This window comes from Harpegnathos saltator, unplaced genomic scaffold, assembly GCF_003227715.2.
Source record: "Harpegnathos saltator strain DR-91 unplaced genomic scaffold, Hsal_v8.6 scaffold695, whole genome shotgun sequence".
NCBI lineage: Eukaryota > Metazoa > Arthropoda > Insecta > Hymenoptera > Formicidae > Harpegnathos > Harpegnathos saltator.
In genome coordinates this window covers 170,191-197,033 of record NW_020230532.1, presented here as the reverse complement: position 1 = coordinate 197,033, position 26,843 = coordinate 170,191, and the positions used below count along the sequence as shown (strand labels likewise).

General features: G+C 48.9%; 1 protein-coding gene across 2 annotated transcripts in view; it reads left to right on the top strand.

Moving 5' to 3' along the window:
- The window catches only part of LOC105189864 (trichohyalin), a 60,466-nt gene that overhangs the window by 9,341 nt on the left and 24,282 nt on the right, over positions 1 to 26,843 (top strand). The window contains exon 1 of one of the 2 annotated variants that reach the window (XM_011152273.3): positions 1,998 to 2,268. The exons of the other annotated variant lie outside the window; for it this stretch is intronic. The gene's annotated coding sequence lies outside the window, so the exon portion shown is untranslated. Of the gene's footprint in view, positions 1 to 1,997; positions 2,269 to 26,843 lie in introns of those variants that run through there. 2 annotated transcript variants of the gene reach the window in all.

Sequence of the window (26,843 nt, the reverse complement as noted above, 5' to 3'; positions counted from 1 at the left end):
CGCGATCCGGCGATTTCGCAACCGACACACGCACACTCGCGAACGCGAGTGCCGCATGCTCGCGAAATATTAACGGTGGTCGCTACAGCTGTCTGCCGGCGTAAAAGAAGTAGAGATGTTCATTTTTCCGATATCATTGAGTACACGACGAAAGATAAAGAGTAGTCAGGTGTCGCTTCGCGGAAACATTTCAGCGAAACGTTGGAGAGCAGGTAAAAGTAATCCGCATAATCGAGGGACAGATTGATAAGCGAATATTTAATATTTCTACCGACGACACTCGGGATAATGCGTATTCTCGGCGCGAATGTGCCGTACAAATTTGGCTGAAGCGAAGAGAAGAGCCGCGAGGAAAAATATCATGAATTTATCGATGATTTGCGCCTGAGAATTTCCTTTACTAGAATTCTCCGGCTTCTGAGAATTGATTCCAGCTGAAAAAGTATATAAATAATAATGTTAGGAAAGAGATAGAAAGAGAGGAAGAGCCAGCGACTAATCTAGATCGTAGATTTGTCTGGGAAATTAGATACGCGAGGAGCGAACTTAAATGTCGTAAATGCGAAGGAAGCTTGAGGCTTTAAGAAAGTTTCCTTTTCCTGCCCGCTCTTGTAAGTGCGCTCGTTAATGTAACACATCGCGACACGCCGGTAACGTTGATCATTATTACAGCCACGTGAACCCGGTCACGGTGAAATGAACGTGTCGTGCTTTCACCAATTACGAACCAGCGACGAAAGTTATATATTTTTGCGCTATGAATCCACACGCAAATTTCAGCCGGGATATTGCGCAACGGCGGCGAGCGCTCTCTTTCGGGAAATTAACTAATGTTAGTACAGCTGTCGCCATTGTGTGTGTGTGTGTGTGTGTGTGTGTGTGTGTGCGGGGGAAAAATTGCGCTTCTCTCTCGGGGGAAGAGCGTAAGCTTCCTTTCAGAATCACTCGCGCGTTTATAACTAGCCGGAATCTATAATGCAGGTATTTCCAGTGGGACTGGTTCACGTGCTGATGTAATTCATTTCCAATCACTTTCAAAGAGTTGTAACGCGTGAAAGACACGCCGCGGTCTAACAGATTTTTGAAACAGGAATGATCCCGTCGATACGTTTGTTTTCGCGTGCATGTGCACTTGGCTTCAGAGGCGGCTCGACGAGCGACCGCTTGAAATCTCTCGGCGTACCTGGAGATAACGGAGTAACACACGCGGGATTCAATGCGACGTCGGTAGCAAGACGCACACGAGGCACGGATGGCGGAACGTGTGCGCGGTCAAACAATAGTGACAGGGCGAAAATAGGATGTGTTCTTTGAGAAAGAGAGAGAAAGGTAGAGACTCGCGCGGGGCGACAAGGCGCAAAACGGCCGTATGTAACGCCGTTCGTGCGATTGCGTCGTTCATTCACTTCGGGACGTCGCAGAAGTCGGCAGGTACCACTTCCGTGACCGGTCCGTATTGTAGGCACGTATCAGCCGGCGCAATGTGTGCAATCGCGTGTAGATGGCACGCTGCGATGCAATGCAATGCGCTAATAGCACCGATCGCGCAAATAGCCGCCCGCTCCGCTCCGCTCCGCGTTTGTCTCCGATTACTCTCCCGCCGATTCGCGTACTCTTTCGTACGTCGAACGCGCGAAATTCGCGATTATTCCTTATCAGCGCGTGCGCAACGTTTGTATTCGCGGCGAGAAGCGCGCAGACGTTTTTTCCACACTTGGCGTCGATAAGCGAGCACCTTTAACGAGAGGCATCAGAGCTCAGAGAGCCCCGCTCTGATGGAATCTTGTACATCGCTAGCGTACATATGGCGTGCACAAAAAGATTCAGCAATTGTACGCGCGACCGACACATCGACGCGCTTCTTTGTGTACACGCATGCACGCTCACACGCATTGCTCGCGACGTAATATCTCGTACCCACCTGCGAATACCGAACCGTTGACCAATCGCGCCGAGCGGGGTTACACGCCATCTATAGTCGTGCACCGCGACGCCGTCTTGGCCGGCGAGTGGCGCGTTAGTTGGTGTGCGGCCGTGGTGCAGGTATCATCACGCGAGGTGTTCCCCGAGTGGTCAGCCACGTCGCGTTCCTCGTCCGCATCCGAGGGCAAAAACGGAAGAATCAACGGACGCGCGCGCGTCCAGAGACTCCGCCGCGAATTCCACTCGCGAGGCTATCTCATCTCGCCGCTCCTGCTAAATCGCACGTCCCCCTTCGCGTGCCCGTTGAAAGGTGTATATATCCGGTACTTCCACAAGAGCCAACAGGTAAGAAAATTTCAGGGGGGGTGGACTGTATAATTACCGGGTCGCGCGCGCGCGCGCGCACCTGTTCACGCGGGGAACCTTCCTCGTCGGCACTGCGTTCAACACTGCGATAACATTGATCGGCAGGATTGATCGAGACGACGTTTCGCAGGAGCGATGAATGCTGCGATTTGTTGTATCGTATTATTTTCACGTTGTTGATACGTTCACACACACACATTCGATCGCGATCGGCGTCGATCGCGGCTTCGAGCCGGATTTTCCGAAGTCGCGCTTCGCGCGACGTAACTTCGGCTTTGGCAAACATATTGCTGCTCGTCCTGTTCGAGCAAAAGTCTCGAGGCGAAATCGGGTACATATCGATCTGCTGCTTGGCAAGAGTCAATGATGCGCGTCGGGTCTGCGCTGCGCCGGCGATCGAAGTTGCCCAACTTTAATTAGTTGTCCCTTCAAGGACTTTAGTTGACGACGAAGCGACGTGGACAAAGGGAATGTAGAGAGAATGCTCGATTTTAAGGACCTCGAGACGCACAGCAGGGCACGACATCCCAAATATTGACACGGACAATTCTAAATATTGAGTCAGGCTCTCGCGCGACGCGTTAATTAAGAAAGGCGGAAGAACGCCGAATGGATCTCTCCCGTAATGACGCCGTAGGTCGCCGCGATGATTTATGTGATTATTTCGACTCGTCGTGTGTCCCCCCGCTGTTGGGGGAAGCTCACCATTAAAATATAATTAAAGTGGACGGAGTTAAATTACGGTGTAATTAGGAGAGCTGCCCGGGCTACGCGCTTCGCAAGGCATTTCGTCGTAAGACGGCTAAACATATTTCGTTTGTGACGCTGAGACGCTCAACTCGTCGAGAAAACTGAAGTCCTCGTGGCGGCGCCTAATGACTTTCGATCGGCAAACCGGACAACTCGCGCGCAGAGAACTCGGCGAGAAGAAAGCGCGAGCGGAAGGAAGCCGAGCGATCGTCGATTGAGAGGCCAGGAATATTTGTGACGCGTAACGACTTTCTCACCTGCCGACTGTGCGCGATGTATTTCGCCGTCGGTCGATCAAACGGAGCAACGAAATTACAATTACGTTACGCGCCGCCTGAACGTTCAGCTCCAGATATCCCGAGAGACGTGCAATCAAGCCCTCGATTAATTAGCGACTTCTCATTTGGTTACGGTCCATTTGCACTTCAGTCACTCTCCGATCCGGAGAGAGAGAGAGAGAGAGAGAGGTGGAGTTTCGTTATCCGGATTTTATAATTGGTTCCGCGCCGCTTAAAATTCCAGTCTCTTTCGTCATCACCGATGACCCAATACCGAAGCAGCAAACGTGCGTGGCTTTCGTCCTTTTCGCGCGGTTTATCTCCTAATATTTACGGCCGCTCGCGCAATTCGCCCGGGACATCCTGCGTGGACTAAAAATAAAGCAGAACGCGCGCGCACCCTCGCTCGATTCGCCGCTCCAGCCAATTGCTGGACTCGCCGGTGCGCAAGTATAATGTAGGCCCTGAAATTATCAATTTCATCGTACGCACACGCGCGCACAGCACCGCCGCGGACGGCACGGATCCGTCCGTCGTGCAGCTCTTTAACGCAGTAATCACCCAGTGCCGTCTCTTCGAGAAACGACGAAATACCATCGATCGACAATATTCGCGCGTCAGCTGCAGCGCGCGCCGTTGTCTGGCTGCACCGTTTCTCTAAAAACTGCTCGACTAGCCGTGACGCGCGTCATAACGCTTTATTGTCCCTTTCCTGCGCGAACGTCGTCGCGCGACGCGTCGTTGCGACGCGCGGAGTCCTTGCCCAGCCCGGGCGTCTAGTTTCGCCTTCGGATAATAAATTCCTCGCATGTGCCGCCGTCGTTACGGTCGCCGCGCGAGAGTCCCCGAGAGTTCCTCGAATGTTTACCGATAAAATCGAGCGGATGAGGATATATGTAAATTAATCGGCAAATTTATCGCGAAAGGATCTGCCGATTGAAAGGAATACCATTGAACGTATTAGTGGTCCCGCGAGGTGTTTGTTTATTTATTCCCTGGCCATTCGGACGAATTATGTGGATAACGACCGAGGGTCTTGTCGGAGTCTTCCCGAAATATCGCGAGGAAATAGTGGAAGGAACCGGTCTCTCTCTCTCTCTCTCTCGAGCACACCACAAATTCGCTATTTTATCGCTCCATCATCTCCCCGGGCAACAGCGCGCTCAACGTGTGACTCGATGTGTCGCGCGAGATAAGACACTCTCTTTGCCTTCGCGACTTTGAAAGTCGGAAGTGCTCGTACGCGTGAATAAATAGCCACTCGGCGGCTAACGTGGAAAACATTTCGATACAGACAACGATCGTGAGCGTCGCAGCAGCCGGCTGCTGCGTGGAACGGTTAAAGACGGTAACGGAATCCGTTTGATTTGCGCTTTAATGTATCCCCCATCGACTTAGCAGTTTTAACCGCTCCGTTTATTAACGTCCCGTTACACGTCGTGACGTACGATTTAATTAACACTCTTAACCGCGTGGGGCGCGCGAGGCGCGTTCCCCTTTTTTTCTCTCTTTTGTTTCGCGCACGAGTCTTCAGATCAAACCGCATGTGTGCGCATGTAGCATGATCGAGAGAGGTTTACCCCCGCGCACTTGCTTAAACCCGTGTCACATTACGAATTGAAAGTCAAGGATTGCGGATTGAAGATTAGACTTCGACAGATCAACAAATCTCGCTCTCGATTCGCTTTATTCCGATTGGTCAAATTTCAATCTTCAATAATCCGCAATCCTTGATCTTCAATCCGTAGTGTGACACGGGCTTTACGCACGATCGATGTACCGATGATGGATGATGGACGTTACAATTCGAATCGCGTCATCGGTCTTCGATAGGTGTGCAATGTGCAAAGTTGAAGCATCTCGAGCAGCGACGCAATGAGTTCAACGTGAGTTCAACGTGCACAAAGTGCGCACGAGGATAAGAGCTCGATCGTAGTACACCGAGAGAGAGAGAGAGAGAGAGAGAGAGAGAGAGAGAGAGAGAGAGAAAATATGTTAAAATTAAATATTTGATCGACGACCACCGGTGAGATTGATCTCACTCGAGTTTTGCCGCGTTGTCGAAAGTTCACATACGAACGTTCTCGGCTCTCGTTTCTCGTCACCGAGTTTTCATTTGGTCTTCATTTGGCTCCACGAAGTGTGAGGTCTTCTCTTCCCGTACAGTATACTCCACGACTCGCAATTTACTTGCAATTGAACGAAGCCTGCGACGCGTTTTCCAGCAGGAAGTCCTGCTCACTCCGGGGAATCCTCCGAAACTCGCCCGCTGGAGCGATAATGACGACGATGACGTCGTGTCGCGATTGTGTCGCGTTTGAAGCGAGTTAACGAGAAAATAGGCGACCGCGATAAAGGGCGAGAGAAGGGTAGGCGAGAGGAGGGGGAGGGGAGGGGAAGAAACAGAGGAGACGTGCGATTAGCAACCGCCGCTTTGAACGGAGTCGCGCGTTAGGCACTCCTCGGGATTATCCCGCCAGGAGATAATCCGCCGGTAAAACCACCTCTAGGAAGTAAGCGCGCTCGTCGCGTTCTGCCAGCAAATCAGCGGCAGCGCTTAATAAGGCGCGCGCGCGCGCGATGTCTCTCCCGAGCGTAATGCGCAGGTACGCGGGGACGGTCGTATGAATTTCGTGTTATTTATAATTCGTGTTATTTATAATAGGTGCCAATCGTCGCCCGACGCCTAATCCCCATTGTCGAGCCGCTGATTAGACGTTAGATCGCGCGGAAATCGCTGGGTGCCCCGTTATAGCCCGTGGACATGGCGACCCTACTTTTATACCTGTCGCGCAGCGAGAAAGTAGACGCAGCCATCTAATGTCAAGGTTGATTTCCGTGAGACGATCTTTGCTGGGAGCTCCTCTTATCGGCGCGCTCTCTTTATCGCGCGACTAAACGCGTTATTTCTCTCTCGTCTATGCGCGCTGCGCCGCCGAGTGATGTGTACGCGTGAATTTTGACAATAATTTCCTGAGTAACTTTGTAGTGAACTTTCAATTTAAAGGACGGAAATCCTCGAGTAAGATATATTCCGCCTGTCAATTGTTGTTGCCTCTTTACGTCGTCACATGTCGAAGCAAAATTAAACCCGCGCCTATACGCGGGTCTTATAGAGTGATCAAACCAAACGAAGCACGCTTATACTTGATTTATTCTGAAGGCACGAACAGGTTAAGAGTATCAACGTGTTTCGTTTTATTACCCTACGAGATCCGAGTATAAATTCTTTGGGACTTTTATTGAATTGGAACATTAAACAGTACATGGAACACGTTTTCTAAATATATAAATGTTTGGATATTTTATATATTTGCCCGAAGCAGTAGAATTTTATAGTTTGTACTTAATTATGTTATTTCAAGCGATCCTTGATTGCTCGATACAGCTCTCTCTCCGAGTTATTTGTGCGGTCGCACAGACTGTCGCGACGTAATGGCGATCCTTTATTGCTCCCTTCGATCGTGCCTGAAGCCGCATTCGCCTGCTTCTGACAATCAGGCCTCCTTCAATTACGCCGGCGAATCGCCGGCGAAACGGCCTCGCAACGCTCCGTTACGCGGAACGCATACGGAAGTGCCTCGCGGAATAATCCTGCCGCATTCCGGAAGTTCCATCCAGATGATTCGCGGATTACGTCACAGCTGCGCGCGCGAATGCGGTAATTAATCGCGCGGGCGAACATTCGGAGCTGTGCACGAAATTCGTTTCATTCCGAGGAGAATCGCGACACGATCCCTACCCGGCCCCCCTCGCTTCCGCGGCTCGAAATCGGCGGGATTTCAGGATACAAAAGCGTTCCGCATTGTGCAAACAACGCGTGAGCGCCGCGCGTCTATTCCGCGCGGCGCGTGACATTTGTCAAATTCCGCATTGTGCTCGGAGGTAAACTCGCCTCGAGGTTGAAAGATTGCGCAATCACCAGAGTTTTACAGAGCCCCCCCACTCCGCACGGAAATTCGCATTTCGGCGCTAATAATAGAAAATTTGCTTCGCTTGTTTATGTTTCAATTATATACGCGCGTCTCGTCGGAAGATGAGAGAACGCTCATCGTGCGAATGTTATTTTAACAAGAAGCAGTGTCGCGCGCGGACGATTGTTTGTCCAACACGTTGTTTGAGGAACTCTCCCCTCTCGTATGCTACGTTTTATAAAATAAACTTAATTTGTTGTTTTACACGAATACAGAGAGAGCGAGAGAGAGAGAGAGAGAGAGAGAGAGCGTGTGACATCGTCACCACCCACGATATTAATTGCACGACAGGCAGCGTTGTTCAGCATTCGAGATATTAATTGCGCTAAAACTCATAATTAGAGAGCAAATGCTTCCGATGGGAATAAACAATTTACTTAGCGGACGGGACAAGCGATCCCGGCGGCGCTTCTTAACCGCTCGTTTCCCCGACTCTCGTCTCTCCTCCTCGTCTCTCTCGCCCGTACGAAGCGGTTACATGGGCTCGGTAACCCCGTCGGCGGGATACAGAATGGGGAGAACAGTTCATTTGGAAGTGAGGTTCTAAAAAGGAAGACCTCCGGCGCGCGGAATCGACTTTCCCATCTCCGTCGTCTGCGGGGCGGCCGGCGACGACGGCGACGACGGCGACGACGGCGACGACGACGACGACTCGCGCGCGCGAGAGATCGCGCAATGACGACGGCGAACCGTTACGTCGGCGAGACGAAAGCAACGTGCAGGAGCAACCGCGAAAAAGTCCAGCCGCGCTCATCGACGAGGGGCTTCTCTCTTGCACTTGCGGCCGCTTTCGCACCTCCCCGCTCGTAAAGTCAAGTTTACGGTAGACCGGCGCGGCGTCGCGCGCACGATAGGCGCGAGTTTACGCAACGCGCGCACGCAGCGCTCGTTACCTCTTTCTCTTTATATTTCGCGTGTCGCGATATAAAATCGACATGAGAAGGAACGAACACCCGGGTGATGCAAGAACCCGTGGTGGCGCGGTGGCGCTCGGGGAACAACGAACCTCACGTAATTGATAACGAGATAAGCTCTCGAATCCGAAGACGACCTTCGAGTACCGGTCTGACGGCTGTTTGTCGAAAGTCGCTTGGAAACCGAGAGACGGCAAAATCGCGAGAAAATAAGGGAAGCAGGCTCGGAAGGAGAAGCACACGAGAGTCTGAAAATACGACATCGAGGAGCTAAGATCGATCGATTTGGTCTCCAACTGACTGTATCGTCGTGGATATCTCGTTAGATTTCTATTCCGATTCGCGTAAAAGTCTCTCTCTCCCCCGCCCTCCCTCCCCGGCAATTGTGATGATACAAGCAGGCGAGATGAGACGCGCGACTTTGTCGTCTGCATTTATTTGTCATCCAGGCGACGAGTGATTTGCTCTTTTAGCCGGTTAATACGCGATGAATTAAACGTAATGAGACATGTGGTAGGTTGTTCACCAGATGTTCTTTATCGCCTCCCATGTGCAAATTCCTCGAATAATCTTGGGGCTTGATTATCAACAGCTTTCGTCTCTTGGTTGATGTCGAGGAAGAGGATGATAAAAGATAAACATTCGTTTCTGCAAACAAGTGTCGATTTGATATTTAGGAATTATATTACGGATGAGGCTTGAGAGACAGGAGAGACAGGTGAAGATGCAAAAAATCTGCAGCTCAAAGTTGACCTTCAGCGGTATTTTGATTATATAAGCCTGCGGAACTAGAGAGAAAAGTTTCATGAAATTTGCATCCCGGTGGTACAAGCTGTTTTATAAACATGATTTTACATCTAAATGGAAAAAGTTGATATATTATCGACTACATATCGACGTGTGTTCCTTTAATCGCGGTCTCAACGTCGAGCGCTTTCGTAATCGTAATTTGTTAGCCAGAAAAGCCGATTGTTATCTGCGTCATTAAACACGTGAGGTAAAATCATTGAGTTGTTAATGGGCCGTCTTACGTCGAATCGGAGAACGAGAACCAAAATGATATTCGGCTTCGTCGTAAAAACCTGTCTAGATACAACAGTTGTCAATTATCCTCCTTTGTCGTCAGCCATTCTGAGAATCGATGGATTAATAAAAAAAAAATTTTTTAATCAGCGCCCGAAACGAATACCCTGTCTGTTTTTTGTAATGTGTTTTTCTTTTTTTTTTTTTCTTGAAAATTTTTTCGACTGTTATCGATCTCTCAGTTTCCTACCGCCAAACATGTGAAACATGTTAATCTGTTCAAATTGGTTTACAACTTTTCCCTCCCAAGTTAAGATGTGCGACGTGGCGTAATATTTAAATTACCTAAGATATACGCAAACACACACGTTGCGTTGAAGAAGAAACGCGTTGTAAAAAGTTGTAAAAAGGTGCGCGTTAATTTCTGCGAGAATTTCATTACGACGCAGCGGTCGTTTTTCAAATCTCATGCCCGGAAGGGCAAGTCGCGGATATTCGCACGCGAACGAGCACAAAAGTCGAGGAACGGCGCGCGCAGCGCAGAACGTCGAATTACGGATTTTTCCGATCGCGCGCGACGTGCGCGAGCGGCTTGCATGACGTTATGCCCTTCGGTTTATTCCGACCTGTGTCAATGTACATCAGCGTAACGATTCGCTTACCCGCTGGTTACTTTATGGAATGTATGATTACCCAGTTATGGACTATTATTTTGAGACGATCCATCGCATACAGGCAGGCACCTCGTGACTCGGCGGACTTATTCTCAGAGTTACACGGTATATTTCCCTTCATGGAAACGAGAAGCTCGCTCGGCGCGTTACGAGTCTCATCGCAAAAGTCTCTTTTCCCGCTACACGTAGAGCATACATCTTGTGCTAGTCGAGACCCAGCGAGGCGCGCGCGCGCGCGCGCGCGCAGCTCTTGCATGCAGAGACGCGCTTAGAGACTCGAGACTATAGATATTTACGAGTGAATCACTTCAGGTTATCGGATTAGAGGACTATTTCAGATTTCCCAAGAGCGAGCTGATTCCGCTAAAATCTTTCGAATGTGGGTGCTGAGATATAAATCTTACAAGTTATTTTTATCGGACAAAGAGGCACATATACGTGGCGTCATAATTCCTGGAAGATTTACACATCTATTTCTCCAGAATATCCCGCTCTGCGCATTCGCGCAAGGAGGTCACGAATTAGTTAACCTTGTTAAGGCGAGAATATACATTGCAGGGCTCACGAATTTATCTGCGCTACGTACATATTTGCATCTCCGAAACGTCGCAGCTGCGAAAATGCTAGGCAGGTCCGCTTAGACGTTCGGTTTTCGCTCGAGGGAGTATCAGTAGCGAGGCAAGAAGTCCCGATGTTAGTAAGGACGTAGGTGACGAAGATGACGCTTTTATGAGGGACGCAGAGCTGCTTCAATCGGTTAATGCTTTCCTGTCAGGTGCGCGAAAACGGAGAGTCGGGGGAGAAGGGCGAGTGCGTTTCCCTGCAGGTGCAGACGGCGGCCGGAAAACGCATCAAGCGAGTTTAGTCACGAGGTTAGCACCTACCAGGAGGTGGTCCCTCCTGGTGCCCGCTCGTCGTCCTCGTCATCCGTCCGTTATTCTCCACGCGATTGCACTTCCCTCCTCCCCCGCCCCCCCCCCCCGCGTCCGGCGTTCTCACGGACATTCATTTACCTACGCGGCCGCTCATTCGAGATGTATGGCTGTGCATAATTGCTTTCCTGTTTTTCTCAACGCGCTTGTGGTTTCGACTTGCTTGGAATCCGAATGATCGCTCTTTCGCGACGCTCGTTTTTTAGCGGCCACACAAGTGCCGCGTCGCACACAAGTCTCGTGCATTTCGCGCTTCTTTCAGGGATATATTTATTCCTCGCTTCGTCTTACGGCTCCGGCTAAAGTTAATTTAATTTAATTCTCCACATCAATCTTTGCGTGCTGAGCGTTGATCTTTTACTTCTACACTATCCTTACTGACACTGACCTAAGAAAAGCCGCGTGGAAATGCCCCATGAGGAAGATATCGGATACGTTTCAGCACGTTTCGATCATATCACCTCGTCGCATCAACGCGAGTCGCCGTTCACACTGTATTAAAAACCACTTGACCCCTCCGCTAAAGTGACTCGACTCGACTCGACTCGACGAGGGTTTATTCGAATGCATCTCTCTCTCTCTCTCTCTCTCTCGCGCGCGCGCTCGGGTCTATTCTTGGAATAATATCCCTTCGTGATCACCTTCCACGACCTTCCCTCGGAAGGCGCGGTTACAGAAGAAACTCTTTGGCCGCGACGCGACCGGTAGACAGAGAGGTATGCAAGTTCGGCCACTCTTCGGTCTGTCGCTTAACGAGCCTCGAGAGCGATCCTCTCCTTGGAGTGAACGAGACACGTATTAGCGCCAATAAAACGCCTTGCATGCGATCAACAGCGGAGCGCGCGCGAGCTAGCCAACGACCGCCAACGGCATTAGCAGCGCCGGAGCCCCTGTATGTATTAGGTCAATCGGAAAGTTCCGTCCGTCTTCTTTTTTTTTTTCGCAAAACGTATGGCTTTATTTAACCCTTTCACTGGCGAATTAACTTCCCTTGAGAAAATTATTAAAATATTTGGTAGTCGTACGTTTTTTGGGTCGCTGATTACGAAATTGACAAAAATTCCGATTATTATTGATGATATATGGGTTTTTCGAATCGCGGATTACGAATCTTTTATTAATAAAATAATATCGATAGTATGGATAAGAGACGGAGATATGGAGAATGAAAGAAACTAGGAAAACAGAGCTAAAAAGTGCAAAAAATCAAATTTCGGCCGTTTTTGCAGAAATATTTGTTTATAAAAAAAAATCTAACCTGCAAAAAAATACTGAAAAAAGTATATATGCTTTTGTACAACATCGGAAAAATATTTGGTGAAAATTTCAGACCTCTACATTCAATACTCTCCGAGGAATCGATTTTTCGCTAGGAAAAGCATTTCTTTTTCAACTTTGATTTGTTATAAATAATCACAAACGAACAATTGGGTATAAGAACGATCGGAAATGACAGATTGAGCACTATTTAATGCCTCTGCAAGTTGCTTCTGCGTTTGGCATGGGTCTTCGTCCACCAATGCCTGCAATTCTTCGTCTTCGAATACTCTTGGCCGTCCAGAACGCTCTTCGCCCTCTACATCAAAATCACCGCACTTTTAAAGCGTCGAAACCATTCTCTGTATATTTTATCGGAAGGAGCATTGTCACCATAAACTACAAACATTCGATGAGCTTCACTTGCAGTTTTCTCCCAATCGAAGCAAAAGATTAACACTTCGCGCAAATGACGCTTGTTTAGCTCAAATTTCGACACTTTCGATGCGACGAAAAAACAATGTTACTGATGCAGACGTATACCTTTATGTTTACTGAATGTTATTGACAGATATCAAAACAAACCATTAAGCTTCGTTTAGACATCAGAAGTTAACGACAGTTCTAGCTGTAGCTACTTGCCGCTAGATGGACGGAACTTTCCGATTTACCTAATACATAATCGCTTTCGAAGGCACTCGCGCATACACACAATATCGGATCGGCACACAATATCGCGCGCGCCGCAATAAACCGCCGCGCCGCTCCGCGCCGCGCAAACGTTTCACTCGCGTGACACACTTGACATTCGCCGTCTCTTTCGTTCCGCCGCTCGCTCGCTCGCTCGCTCGCCCGCCCGCTGATACATACACCAGCCACACCCGCGGTATGTGTACTTGTACCTGCTTTATCTCTCTTCTCGGAGGTTCAAGGATAGGAAGCTAAGCAAGCGCGCGAGCAAGCAGGCCGCGGCCGCCGCAGCGGCGAGGGTTTCGTGACGAGAAGACGGGTCTGTTTTTCGCGCGATCTCGCCGGCCGGCGTTTATCCAACGTGCGACCACTATGAACGCCGCTCATAATCGTCGAGATCGTTGTCGCGTCCCGTATAAGCGTGTAATTTCGCGCGGGATGTCAAAGCTGAAAAATCGGCCGATCAGTAGCAGCAGCACACCGCGCGCAACCGTACTCTTTAATATTCTACGAAATTATGCGCGGCAATTTCTTCATCGGTGCCGCCATCGCCGCCGCCGCCGCCGCCGATCGTTCGCGGATACTTGAAAAAACGACCTTGGCTTTTTAGCGACTCTCGCTCGAACAATGTCATAATCGCGGAATTTTATGTTGGAATGGTCGCACGGGAGAATAGACGGCATTCTATGGGGAATATATGCGCGAGCGACGACGACGACGAGGATGACGAGGACGACGTTGGATTTTAAAGGTTCGCCAGCGCGAGTTTCTCGTTTCTGCTGGACTGCTGCTCGCAGTGGCCGGCGAGAGGCGGCGACGATCGCTCGCGGTAAACGCGGCGAGATGCATCGCGAGCTTATAACTGGGACAGACGTTGCAGAAAGTGGTCATGATTTTTGTGCGGTCGATGGCGCGATACGGTTCTTCGTATCGGCGGCGGGCGCCGATCGTGTGATCCGCTGCGAATCCAGGCCGTTGAAAGCGATAATGCCGCGGCAGACGAAGCCGCGGGGGATCGTCTTCGCGCCGTTATTGCGCGAATTCAGTGGGATTATTACGCAAAGGTGTGTCGCGCTCTCTGCCGATACACCTGCGATTTTTTCATACTTCGCTTCAGCCGCGGATTCTTCGACTCGATTCGCGCGACGGTACGGTAAAACGTTCCCGTTCGCGGAACGGAAGGAGCGGAGGGAGAAGGTATTGTTTTGCCGCTGAGAAAAGCGATCGGTTTGCTTTCCTTTCTCTGAAATAACGATCACGTTCAGTGGAAAAGAAATGCCTTCTCGATGATGGTCTCTGAAAAAATATACTCGTCGGAAATTTCCGCGAAACGCATTTATCGTGTTCCCCGAAAGAAGAGTTTGTTCTCTCCTCGAGAATATCGCACTCGAATTTATGCTTCGGTCTGATATTCTTGTTGTCTGATTTCGTGTCACATTTGCGGATGTGTGAAACAACACATCCTCGGAGTAAGTGACGTTTGCGCGGACGCAATGTGTATTGTTCCGCGTGTGTATTTTGCCGCAGTTTTCGGCAACCCTCGCGCGGAGGATTTTGTGTCTCCGGTGTGAAAATATCAGCGGCGAGCCGATGGTTCGCGAACGATAAGACGCGTGAAAAATGTGTGATAGCGAATCACACATTTCGCGGTAGACTCGATTCGAGCGAAGCGGAAAGTTTGGCAGACGCTGGTCGCGCGCGCAAATGGAATTAACCCTTCAACGCCTACTGATAACTATAGTTGCCAGAAACGCATTTAAAAATCCGTAACTTGGTTATAAAAGGTAAAGGTGAATTCTTCTTCTAATTCTAAAAATGGTATATAGATTGTACGTAGATTCGGTTTAGTCTGTTCTTAGCTCAATTTTAATGATAACATGTTTTGTCAAATTCCAAGTAGGCATAGTTAGCATTGTTACTGACACTTGGAAGTGCGCTATAAATGAAGAGATTGGTATCTGTTGTAATTTTATGCATTTGGAAGCTTTCTCAGATGCAAAAATGTGAAATTAAAAGAAATTCAATCACAGGATTACAGAAATTCTAAATGGCGAATCCAATATGGTGGAACACGAAAATCAAGAAATCAACCTATTTTTGTGAAACCTACAGTTTTTTATGCGGCGAAAAATGAAGGGACGATTGACTATCTAAATGGTGATCTGCAAGATATTCTTCTGAAATAGTAAGCTTGACGCTCTGAATGATAAACTTCGCTCACAAATACAATAAAATCAATTCAGCTCAAAAATGTCAAGCTGACTATCAGAGTCATGTCGTATAGATTACCCTTCATTTTTCTCCGTTAGGAAGATAGGTTGCTCATTTCGCGTATACTTTTAGGATCCAAGTCACCATTTACCAATAAACGAAAAACGAACGATAAAATAAACCAATATAAAATTCTGATATTTTTTTTGGTCATCACTACTTATAGTCTCAGTTCAAAGAAACTCAAATTTTATTCTTAAAACACTTATATAAAAAAGTCGGGCGTTAAAGGAGCATCCCCGAAACTTTTTTCATTCAAACTCCATCGCAGTCTCGCACGCACCTCCCCTCTCTCCCCTCCGGTCCCGTTATCGCCGATTCGTACATGACGCAAATCATTTCCAATTCATTTCGTGCAGCAAAGCAGCGTTCGTGCGCAGAGGCGAACTTGCCAAATACATTCGTGGAAAACATTCTAGCCGGGACAGTCAGAAAAACGCAATGTTGCGGCATTATCGATTCGTTCCGCCGAACGTTCCATCGACGTCGAGGCGGACGGCTTGGCGTAAACATCTGCGTTAAATTCATCGCGGAATGTCGTGCGGGACGTCGCGCGCGCGCGCGTCGACGAAGCGGTTTTTGTTCCGAGCTCGCGCGAGTTGTCTCGTCCACTTTAAGTCTCGCGTAGCTCCGCCGGAAAATCGAAAACGATCCGGCGGACGGGTCGGCGCGAATCTCCGAAAGGACTCGCTTGAATTTCAGTTTCAATGAAGCAGCGAGTCGCGCGCTGATCCGTGTATCCGCGCGCGCCAAGGCGTCACTTTTACGTAATACACATCGCAGACATAATTACAAAGTAATTATGCTGATGCACCGAGAGAACCGTACGTACGTACATCACTCGCGCGCGATACGATACGCGAGAATCCATTGTAAATGCAAATCTATTCGCGTTACCACACCGCGCGCGAGCGCTTCCACGGAGATCTTCTGTTGATACCTCAGTTTCCACGAGCGCGCGAGCTTTCTTCCTCGCCGCCGGCGCGTCTTATGACTTTCATTGCGAAACGTGCCCCGAGACGGTATCCCGAGCGGCGGGACGGTGTCCTCCCTCCCCCCTCTCCCTCTGCCGTATTACCAAATCGCAGCGCTGAATGTTGCATGTCCACTGCAGCCGATCGATCGCGCGTGTCAGCGGCTCGAAATGTCGAATGTTGGTTTCACGGCGACTTTGTAGAAAGCGCCGGATGTAACCGCGTTCGAAGGAGCGGAAATAATTCGGCGTACATGGACGATCGGATTTGAAGGAGAGGGCGAGAGAGAGAGAGAGAGAGAGAGAGAGAGAGAGAGAGAGAGAGAGAACGAACGACTGGCGAAGTGTCGACTGATCATTCTCGAGCGACTCGGCAAATCGCTTCTTGCCAATTCGCTAGCCCGCATCGCAATTGGCCATTCCGCTCCGAAAGTGAAGGGTTCGCATGCCATTAATCGAGCGATATCCGCCCGTGAGACACGTCGCCCATTGTGCGCGCCCCGGCGGAATGGAATTTTACGCCGAGAATGCACCTGGGTTTCACCGTCGGCGTCGCAGCCGGTGCCGCGCGCACGCGCGCGCGGCTTCGCGCACTCGGAATGTAATGACACAAATTTAAATGACTGCGGTTGCTCCGTAGGTAGTCGTAGGAGATCGCAATTAGGATCCGTCGCGGTGGCGAGAGAGAGAGAGAGAGAGAGAGAGAGAGAGCTAGGGACGGACGGGGGAGGAAAGGGAGAAGAGAGGAGAGGAAGGGAAAAAGAGAGAGAGAGAGAGAGAGAGAGAGAGAGAGAGAGAGAGAGAGAGAGAGAGAGAGAGAGAGATGGGTATTCGCGGGGATACAGCAAACACGACGCCTTCGCGTGAGAAAGTCCCGAGGAGGCGCGTTTCCTCCGCTTCCTTCCTTGAGAAGACGCGAATGCCGGTGGCCACGGGAATCCGTTGACGCCGCATAAACGCCTTGGCGAATTTTACATTCGAGCGTGCGCTCGAGCTCGCGCGATTTTACAACGCGGCGCGAGAGAGGAGACGTACCGCTGCGAAGCAAACAGCGGAACGAAGACGAAGGCGTTTGAGCTGGGAGGGCCGGGTTGACGTTACTCCGCGATCGCGACCCAGACGTTCGCCAGCTATTGCTCGCATCGGACTCATAAACGTGATTGCAATCTTCTCCGTCTGTTTCTCCTTCCTCGTTACTCGGCGACGGCGAAGGCGGCGGCGGCGGCGGCGGCGGCAGTAGTGTGTAGCGCCGCCGCCGATGCCGGAACCGGAGAATCGGACGGACGAGGCGATAAGCGTAGACACGGTATTCCTGAGGTGTCTGCCGTTCCAGTGTTTTGCATTGTCATGTATGTACAGCGGACCGCGCGCGGTGTCGTGCGCGATCGAACATCGCAGTCGACGTGATACGAAATATCATCGCGCATACTCTCGTCAAGATCCCGTACATCCCGCGCGCTTTGCCTGGTTCGCTGGTCGAATTGACTCGAGCGAAACATCGAGGGCCGTACTTGTAGAAACTAGAATTATTGCGCGTGCAGACCTCTCTGCTGGAGTGTTCCTCCGTCTTGAGATCTGCCAGGTTTTCTGCTCTCCCGCTGTGTATAAAATTACTGTTCCATTTTCCACACCCGAGATTATATGACAAATTGTACTTGAAAAATAATAGTGCGTGTGTGTGTGTGTGTGTGTATGATCTAAAGAGTTGCCTCGTCAGATAAATTATTGTTGTTGTCAAATTTTTCAAATTCGTTTTTTATATATTCTTGAAAATTTAAGCAAAGATGTCCCAAGAAGGGGCAGCTGAGTCTCAAAAGCCCGCAGGATGGCGTCTAGGACTAGCCATTTGTACGTTCGGACGACGATCCGACTAGAAATTTTGATCAGGTTCATCCAGCATTGATAAGGACTTAATAGGGTGAATGAAAGGTAATCCTAAGTAAGTCAGTTATAATGTCCTAACGACAAATGAATAAGGAAAACCTTTATAAGGTTATAATGATTGGGTCCACATTAGGAGCTTAATGTATGTTATAATATGGTTCAGTTAATCAGGTCCTTGTCGGGATCTTATTCATTGTACCTAATACGATTTGCATTATCAAATGTTAACAAAACAATTTTTAGGTGTTATTTCCAAATATAAAGATGTTTGCATAGAACAACTTCAGAAACACTTCAGATCACTTGAATATATCTGTAAAATGCTGTAGAAACTATCCTTTTTTCAGCAGTCAATAAATAGTTGTAAAATTAACGTGACATGCAACTTTTCTCTTTAACACTACTTTATGTCTTGTCACCTTGTGATACTTTGATGATCTTATGATATTCATTTTACGTTTCTCTGCCGAAACATTTTACAAGTATGTTCAAGCGATCTAAAGTATTATTTCATGCAAATATCTTTTTATTTGGAAATGACATGAAAACATTTTCAGCGTGTCATTTCTTATTTCTAATGTCATCATCCAATAGCCGTGGCTAGTAATCTGGAGCCATAATTTGAGAAAAAAGAAACGTAATAAGGATTCCATAAGGTAACTCAATAAGGACCTGACTCTGAATTCTTACTAAGGTCCTGACATCCACGCTGCGTTACATAACTTACTAGGACCCGATAGTATTACCTTATTGGGACCTGATGTCCAAATGAGATTAACCTGATCAGGACTATGGGATACATTTCTAATCGGGGAAGGGATGCGCGCGAGGAGAGACGCTTTTCCGCAGGATGAAACTCGTGGCCGCCGCGAGCGGCTTTAGCGACCGGAACGATATCGAGCACTTTTTGCAATGTCCATGCAATGCCTCCGCGACTGCTTCACATGAAAGCGCCGGCGAAAGTTTTCAACGGAGTCAACGGCCTGCCAACGGGTCCCGAGGATGCCCGTTACAAGAGTAGCCTACTCGCCTTTTTATTGCATCCACCTATATATCAGCGATGCACCGTTTCCTCCGCGCTGTATTCCTTCCGTGTCGCGCCGCGTGTATCGAGTTATCGGTACTCGACTTTCGATAATAGCTGCATTTGCACGCGCAGATTCTATCTTCAGCGTCTCGTTATTGTTTTTCCTGCCGGGTAACGCAGGCGAGAGATGCCTCTGCCAAGTGCATCTCGGGCATCTCCAAGTATCGCTCGAAGCGCCGCGCCGCGCCGCGCCGCGATGCGCTATCGATATTCTTGCGCTAAGCGACGCGTTAATTAATACCTTGATGATCGCGGAACATCGCGCTGAATAGCGGCTACAACGCTAGTCGGTGCTCTCTTGAATCGCACGAAAAGTACCGTACCGCGAGTGATACACCAGCACGCTTCGATAGTATCGAAGTACCGTAACGAGATGTACCTCGACGCTACCGATGATGATATTGGCGGATCGCAAGTAGTACTTAAAGAGAGTACGCTCAGGTACCGTAATCGTTCCCTGCACGGGGAAAAATATCGCTCCACCGCTAAGAAAAGCGATTATACTGCGTTTACTTTCCTCCCGCGAAGCAACGCTTATCTTCAGCGGCAGGAAAGAGTTTCTTCACGATAGTCTCAAGACACGTCCGCGGCAAGAAAAATTCAGCAAGACGCGCTCGAAGGAGGGGTTTTCTTTCTTTTTTTTTTTTTTTTTCAAGATTTTTGTAAAACTTGTATTTTCTACGTGGAAGAAACGCGCAAGCCGGATTTTTCTCTTAATTTGATATTTCTTCATTGAGATATTGATTGAACTTGACGGGATGTAGAATGTATTTGGAATAAATTCGACGCTCACGCGACGAGCCCGCAGACTCGCGGGTGTAAAAATTTCTGAAATACTTGAGAGACAAGCAACTTTTATTTCAATGCAGTATCTATTCTTCTGTCTCTGCGTATGCGTGAATACAATACAATATCGACGCACATCGAGGTGCACGCGCTGTGTGCCTAACGAGGCGTCTCTCTCACGGTATTTCCTTCGGTCGGAAAAACCGCGCCGCGTTAATTTCGCAATCGCGAGCGATCGTACCTCGCAACGTGCAACGCTCGCGACCCGGCAGCCGGGCCCAGACGGCCGATTTAGAAATCGGTTCCCGCGAGCGCGGTTCGCGTTTACGGATATACGCGGGAGCTCGCTCGCCGAGTGTATCATTTTAGCATACAATCGTGGGACGACGACGACGCAGGACCATGCTCCATTTCTTTCTCACTCTCCTCCTCCCCTTCACCTTTCCACCCACCCCCTCTCTCTCTCTCTCTCTCTCTTTTTCTATCGTCCGTTTCTTTTCTTCCACGAGTCGTCGTCCCGCGACATCGAACGATCGCGACAATTATCACGGCAAAAACACCTTTGCCACCCTCCTCCCACCTGCCCTCCGAACAAAAAGATTGTTTCTGCCCTACTCTCTCGTTATACCCGCATCTCTTCTCTCTCTCTCTCTCTCTATCTCTTTCGTTGATTCGTCCGCGACCAGCCGAGCCACTTTCGCGAGGACAGAGTGTGCACTGGGTCGTCCTCGTCGCATCCACTGCGACCGTGAGATCTCGTCTCACATACACACACACACACACATGCGACACACGCTGAAAAATATGAGAGAGCCAAGGGGACCGCGTTTAACCCAGGTCGAGTCAAGTGCGGAGTCGCGAAATGACGGGCCGAGTGTAGGTTAATTACTGTGCGACTGTCCGAAAACGCCTCTTCGTTTAATTACACCGCGCTGAAAGTAGGTAGTACACTCCAGGCCCGCGTTAACATGTCGTTCGTTGTATTTCGGAGAGAAAGTGCTGGGCAGAGAGTTTGTGGAAATCACAACGCGCCACCCGAGTAGAGATCACCTGTGACGTTCGCTCGTCTTCGTTGCCTCGGAGAAGATTCACAACGCGCTCCTCGTCGTTATCGTTTGTTCTTTCGTGGCCCCTCTGCGACGTCGTAAATCGGTTCAACCGCGTGAACGCGTATTCGTACACACGTGTGTACAAATGTGACGACGACGATGCTTGGGTACGACATTCGGCTGCACCGAGGAGCGTCGTCGGAGTAAATTATGCGACGATACGTGAAGTCATCGATAACGTCGATTGACGAAGCACAGAACTCACAGTGCGTCATCATCGATGTCCCGTCGATGTTTACGACTGCTTTCGCCGATTTGAACGGCTTTCGACTGAGATCCCTCGCGTCGAGTGTGCACGGACAAAGACGGAAGCGTTCATTAATCACGTTAATCAACGTTCGCGATAGTCGGCGCCGGTAAAACCGAGCCTCACCTTCGATTACCGCGTGCACGATCCTTTAGACACTGCGCGTCGCAACGCGCAACAACAAGATTGATTCTCCCGCCTTTGTGTACGGAGGCAAACCCGCGCGAGTAAGAAGCGAATGATTAGCATTTTACCATGCTTCGTCAATTTACACTTGCTTGTCAATATCGCTCCCCATTATAAAAACATAATTCTTCCTTAATGGCAGCGCGGCTTGACGTCGCGTCGTCGTCGTCGTCTTCGTCGTCGTCTTCGTCGTCGTCTTCGTCGTTTTCGTCTTCGTCGTCTTCTTCGTCGTCTTCGTCTTCGTCGTCGTCTTCGTCGTCGTCGTCATCTTCCTCTTCGTCTTCGTTATCTTCATCTTTGTCGTCTTCGTCGTCTTCGTCTTCTTCGTCTTCGTCGTCGTCTTCGTCGTCATCTTCCTCTTCATCTTCGTCGTCTTCATCTTCGTCTTCGTTGTCTTCGTTGTCGTCTTCGTCTTCGTCGTCTTCGTCGTCGTCTTCGTTTTCTTCGTCGTCTTCGTCTTCGTCGTCATCTTCCTCTTCGTCTTCGTCGTCTTCATCTTCGTCGTCTTCGTCTTCGTTGTCTTCGTCGTCTTTGTCGTCGTCTTCGTCGTCGTCTTCGTCGTCGTCTTCGTCGTCTTTGTCGTCTTCGTCGTCTTCGTCTTCATCTTCATCTTCGTCCGTCTTCGTCTTCGTCGTCGTCTTCATCGTCTTCATCTTCGTCGTCTTCGTCTTCGTCGTCGTCGTCGTCGTCGTCATCATCGTCGTCTTCCCCCGACATATTTCTCGCAATGTCAAAAACACTCGCGAATGCCTCGCACGCGCGAGGCCGTTTGAACTTGGCGAATTCGCCACGGGTGTGCGCCGCAAAGGACGCCAATGTGGAAGGCTGCGAATATACGCTAATCGATATCGCTGGTCAAACAAAAACATGGCACGTCGCTGACGTCGAGACATAATATTTCTTGAGTGTGTCACACGCGCTCGCGGATTCCTCGCGCGTGCGAGGTCGCTCGGACTTTTCTCTCACCGCCGGCAAAGTTTGCCTCGGCGGTGATTATCATCGGCCTATAATTCGACGAAATTTGACAGTCAGCGATCAAACGGTAAGCGGATTCGTGATCTGCGCATCGCTCGTGGTATATCACCAGGCAGTCTTCGGTCGGCAACAATAACCCGAGGGAACGTGGAAAATAATTATATTGTCGTTTTCCGCATGCCAATTAAAATACTTGACTCCGATTAAATTACCCACTATTTCTATCTATTGACGTTCTCTTCCGATCGGCGATAATCATCGGCGTTTATATAATCACTTCTCTTTTTCCTTTCCCGCTTTTTATTTTCTTTTTGTTTTGCGTCTAGTCGCATTGAAATCGCCGGAACTTTTGCCAATCATCGCGGCGGCCGATTCGTAAATTTGCTTATGAATGAAAAACCGGTGACTTTGGGAATCTGACAAATCCCCGGATTATCCTGGAGGACGTCGTTTGTTATCGACATCGATACATTGTGAAGAAAAACGATAATCACATGCGATCGCTCACGATCGCCTCGTCTCTGCGCGAGATATTTTTCTTCTTTTCTCTCCCTCCCTACTATATCTTGCCCAATTTCTGTTTTCCTCTTGGTTAATTCGCCGAAGCGAAGGATCAAGGATATCACGAGCCATGCGAGCCGAGCGCGCATATTACGCGTGTTGCTATGTTTAGATGTTCTTTAAAGGTGAATAGAAAAATGTAGGAAAAGAAAATGACGATTTATTTTTTACTTATGCATTATACATTAATTCACGAATAGTTTGGTTTCCTCGAATCAATTTGAATGAGTAATCGATTCATGGATTCATTCACCACGTTCTTACGAAATTCATCTGGCGTTCTTACGAAAGAGAGGAATAATCATGTGTGTCAGATTCATCGCATTACTCTACAAGTTAGAATATTTTCCATACTTTTTACATGTTCCGAGTACCGTAAGCGTCAAAGTCATACAACATATTCGTATGTTGCATATTACGTTTATTAATAATTATATCTTATTATAATTCTATCTTACTTGGCTGTCTACTATGCTTTTTGCGCTCGTTCGCGTGCACATGTCAGCGGGATATTCCACTGGTTCACTTTTTGTCCGATGTCTCTGCGTATATATTAAAATAGAGGTTGAGTAGCGATTAACGATAAACGCATAAAACATCCCTCCTTCCTTAGGATACGTAATGGCGCGATTTTTGCAAATATCGTTATGGATAACGCGGCGCAAACGTACAATACAATCGACAATCGCGATTGCGGGCGAATCGCTCGTAGCCGCGGGCGATTAATGTGGCCGCGCCACATTGTAGATTTATTCTATTAATTTTTTTTTCCAGCGAGATATAAACGTGGTCGTAATTATGCAGCGTCATAATGACTCGTGACGTATAGTAGTAGCTCTTGCAAGAAGAAAAGTGTCCCCGCTTCTTCGGCCGTATTGGCTGAAGTAATAAATAAATAAAAGATTGATTGTGTGTTGCGTGAGAAGAAGTAATTTAAAAAATGCAAAATAATCCGAAGATGACGCCGAAAATACTCGATTTCGATAATTTATCGACTTTATATTCTCGCAGGCTCTACCGCGGGGCGGCTAGATTGAGAAAAAACATATCTTACATGCACACACACACACACACACACACACACACGCGCGCGCGCGCGCGTGCGTAATAGATACACGCGTATCACATGATAAATAATACGCTCGGTCTTGATCTTGGGGTAAAAATAAAATTGTTGCTCGGTGCGCCTCAAAGGAGACACCTCTCTTCCTCGATTCACTTAACGCATCGTCATTTGTAACCGTGTCAATAATTGTAACGTAGCATTAATTTAATACTCGCGCTCATACGAATTAATTGCAGCTCCCGAGTGTGATTTCGATCAGCGTTTCGTTGATTTACTTTAATTATCACGCAATGATGCATCGAGCGTCGCGCGCGAGCGTACCTTAACCGCGAGCGACCTCGAGCTGTTTGCGAGATTCTAATTAATGCGGGCAGCTATGACGACATCGGGGTTAATACCTGTGCAAATCAAACTACTTCATACGCGGAGATGTCGCGCGAGGGATAGCGGGGAGCGGTCGTGCAATTATCCTGCGATGTTTTACCGGGCTTTTTTTCTTCCTGTTTTGCATGGTGAAATATACAGAACCGCGACGAACGTCGGAACGCGCACGTACGCACAAAACACAACGATTTCTTCCCCCTTCCTCCCCATCCCCCCCCTCTCTCTCTCTCTCTCTCTCTCTCTCTCTTCCTGTATATTACTCTTCGTCTCCGGTGATTGACGCGGTCCACGTGGCTGTGACGACCATCAATGTCATCCCTGACGCAATGTCTCGACTCGATCAGCGCGATGATGATGACTGCGAACAACGTGAATTAGACGGGCACGTTTTATGCAGCGTTCTCACGTACTCGCATTCGCCGTCGTGTGCACAAACGTGCGCCCGCGACGCTCACGACGACGACGTGGTGATGGTGGTGGTGGCGGTCGATAAATTCCTGCTGATTTATTTTTAGTAAATCATATATCGCATCGTCGTCGGAGGAACTGATGCGTGCGTTTGTCCGCGCTAACGTAGACGCAAATTCAACGATTCTTTTAGATTTGGCTTCGGATATCTCGCGCGAGAGGCACGAAAATATCTTTACCTGGCGTGTGTGTGTGTGTGTGTGTGTGTGAGCCGGAATTGCAGACCTCCTGAACCTTCGGATCGTAAAGCTGCGTTTCGTCGCTCGCGCTTCGGATTGGCCGATCTCGCCGGAGGATGCCGGATTCTCCGTCTAGAAACCTTTTGCATTCCGAATAGAAAGAAGAGTATTCGTCTTATTAACATAAGAGAGGTACAATGTCGGTCTCCGCTCGTCTCTCTTCCCTCTTTCAATAATGCATGGGCTCGCGGATCTTTACGATGCGGGTTACGCAACCGGTAAATAAAGTATGCATTAACCGGAGGAGACATGGTAGTTTGAGGCCGCGTGGCAATAGTGTTACACCTGCCTCGTGCGCGCCTTCTTTCCTCCGGCGGGCCTCTGAAAATAGGAATTCGCTAACGACGACACTGGAAGTAGGAATTCGCTAATGACTCTTGCACAACTGTCGCGCGCATTCACTCCACGTGCATGCGCGCACACTTCGGGGAGGAAAATATTTATGTAAGTGGCGAGAGAGCTGCGCCGAATGTGTGCGTGCGAGACGCGCGGCCCAGCGAAGCGAGACACTTCTCTCGCGAAGGCGTGTCGTCTCTCTCTCGAGGATCCATAATCCCCAATTTCGAAATTATTCTACCTCGCCGAAAGAAAGAACAATCGACGGTGACGGTTCCACGCCCATTATCGCGCTCGATCGTAAATTATACTCGCTAAAATTCAAGGTCGGCGATAGCACGGCCGATTAAAATGCAAACTAGCACGAACTACGATGTCGCCGTAGTTCGTACCGAAAACGATGTAGCCACGGATAACCGATTATCCTGCCCAGGATTACAGCGGTCTGTGCGCCGGTATACTCGGCGAATCGAGGATCAAAGTCGCGTGGAACTTCGGCAAGAGCCGCGAAGCGCGCGCGGTTGCTCTTCTCGCGAAAGAACAATTTATTTCCCAAAGAGGACAGGCGTTTTTTTTTTTTTTTTCTCCCCCCACGCAAAGAAACGACTCTCCATTTGCTTTTTCTCTCTGAGGAGAAAAAGCGCCTCTTCGGTCGTTTTTTGTCCTTTCGAGAGCGCGTCGCAGTTCACATCCGACAGGCCGCAGGTGGGTCACCAGTTGGCAGTCGCAGGCAGGTTACGAAAAGAAACGCCGGCGTAACTTTTATCCGCTGTATCACATATATGCAAGAAGTGCGGCGAGTTGCGTTCTATACGCAGCTACAAAAGTCCACCTGTCAGCGTTACGCGGATTATACAATAACGATTATCTACGCTGGACGCACACATGCTTCAATTATGAGAAATGTTCACAAACAGCGTATGCCGCGATACGATAATGCGCTATATTTAGCGGACGACGGTGGGCGGTTTTAAAACTAGAAGACACGCATCGGAAGAAGCGAAGGTATCTCTCGTGCGGAGTTCGGAAAAGCGTGTGTTTTTCTCTTCACCCGCCTTCTCTCGCAACGTCGCGCTATACGCTCTATCCGACGATGCGCGAAACTGAATTTTTAATCGATCCATCTCCTTATTGCCGCCGTACAAACAACTGAACGACGTAACAACTGAATTGACGTAAGTTGTTACGTATTTTAATGGATTCGAACGCGAATACGATGCACAATCATTTGCAAATCCGAGTGTTATTTCGAGACGCATAAGCGTGCGATTGGTTTTCTTTGCGCGCTTTTTGCCGTCCTGAACCGCGTCATTTAGTACGTTTAGTGTACTAACTGATCGCTGAATGTGAATTAAATGACGTGACTGAAGAACGCGTAACATAAAACATGTAAGAAAAATTTCAATCAATTATACATTCGCGCGTATCAAAATAACACTTTCTCGGAATTGAATACGATCGCGTTTATATTATGCGATTGATATCTCACA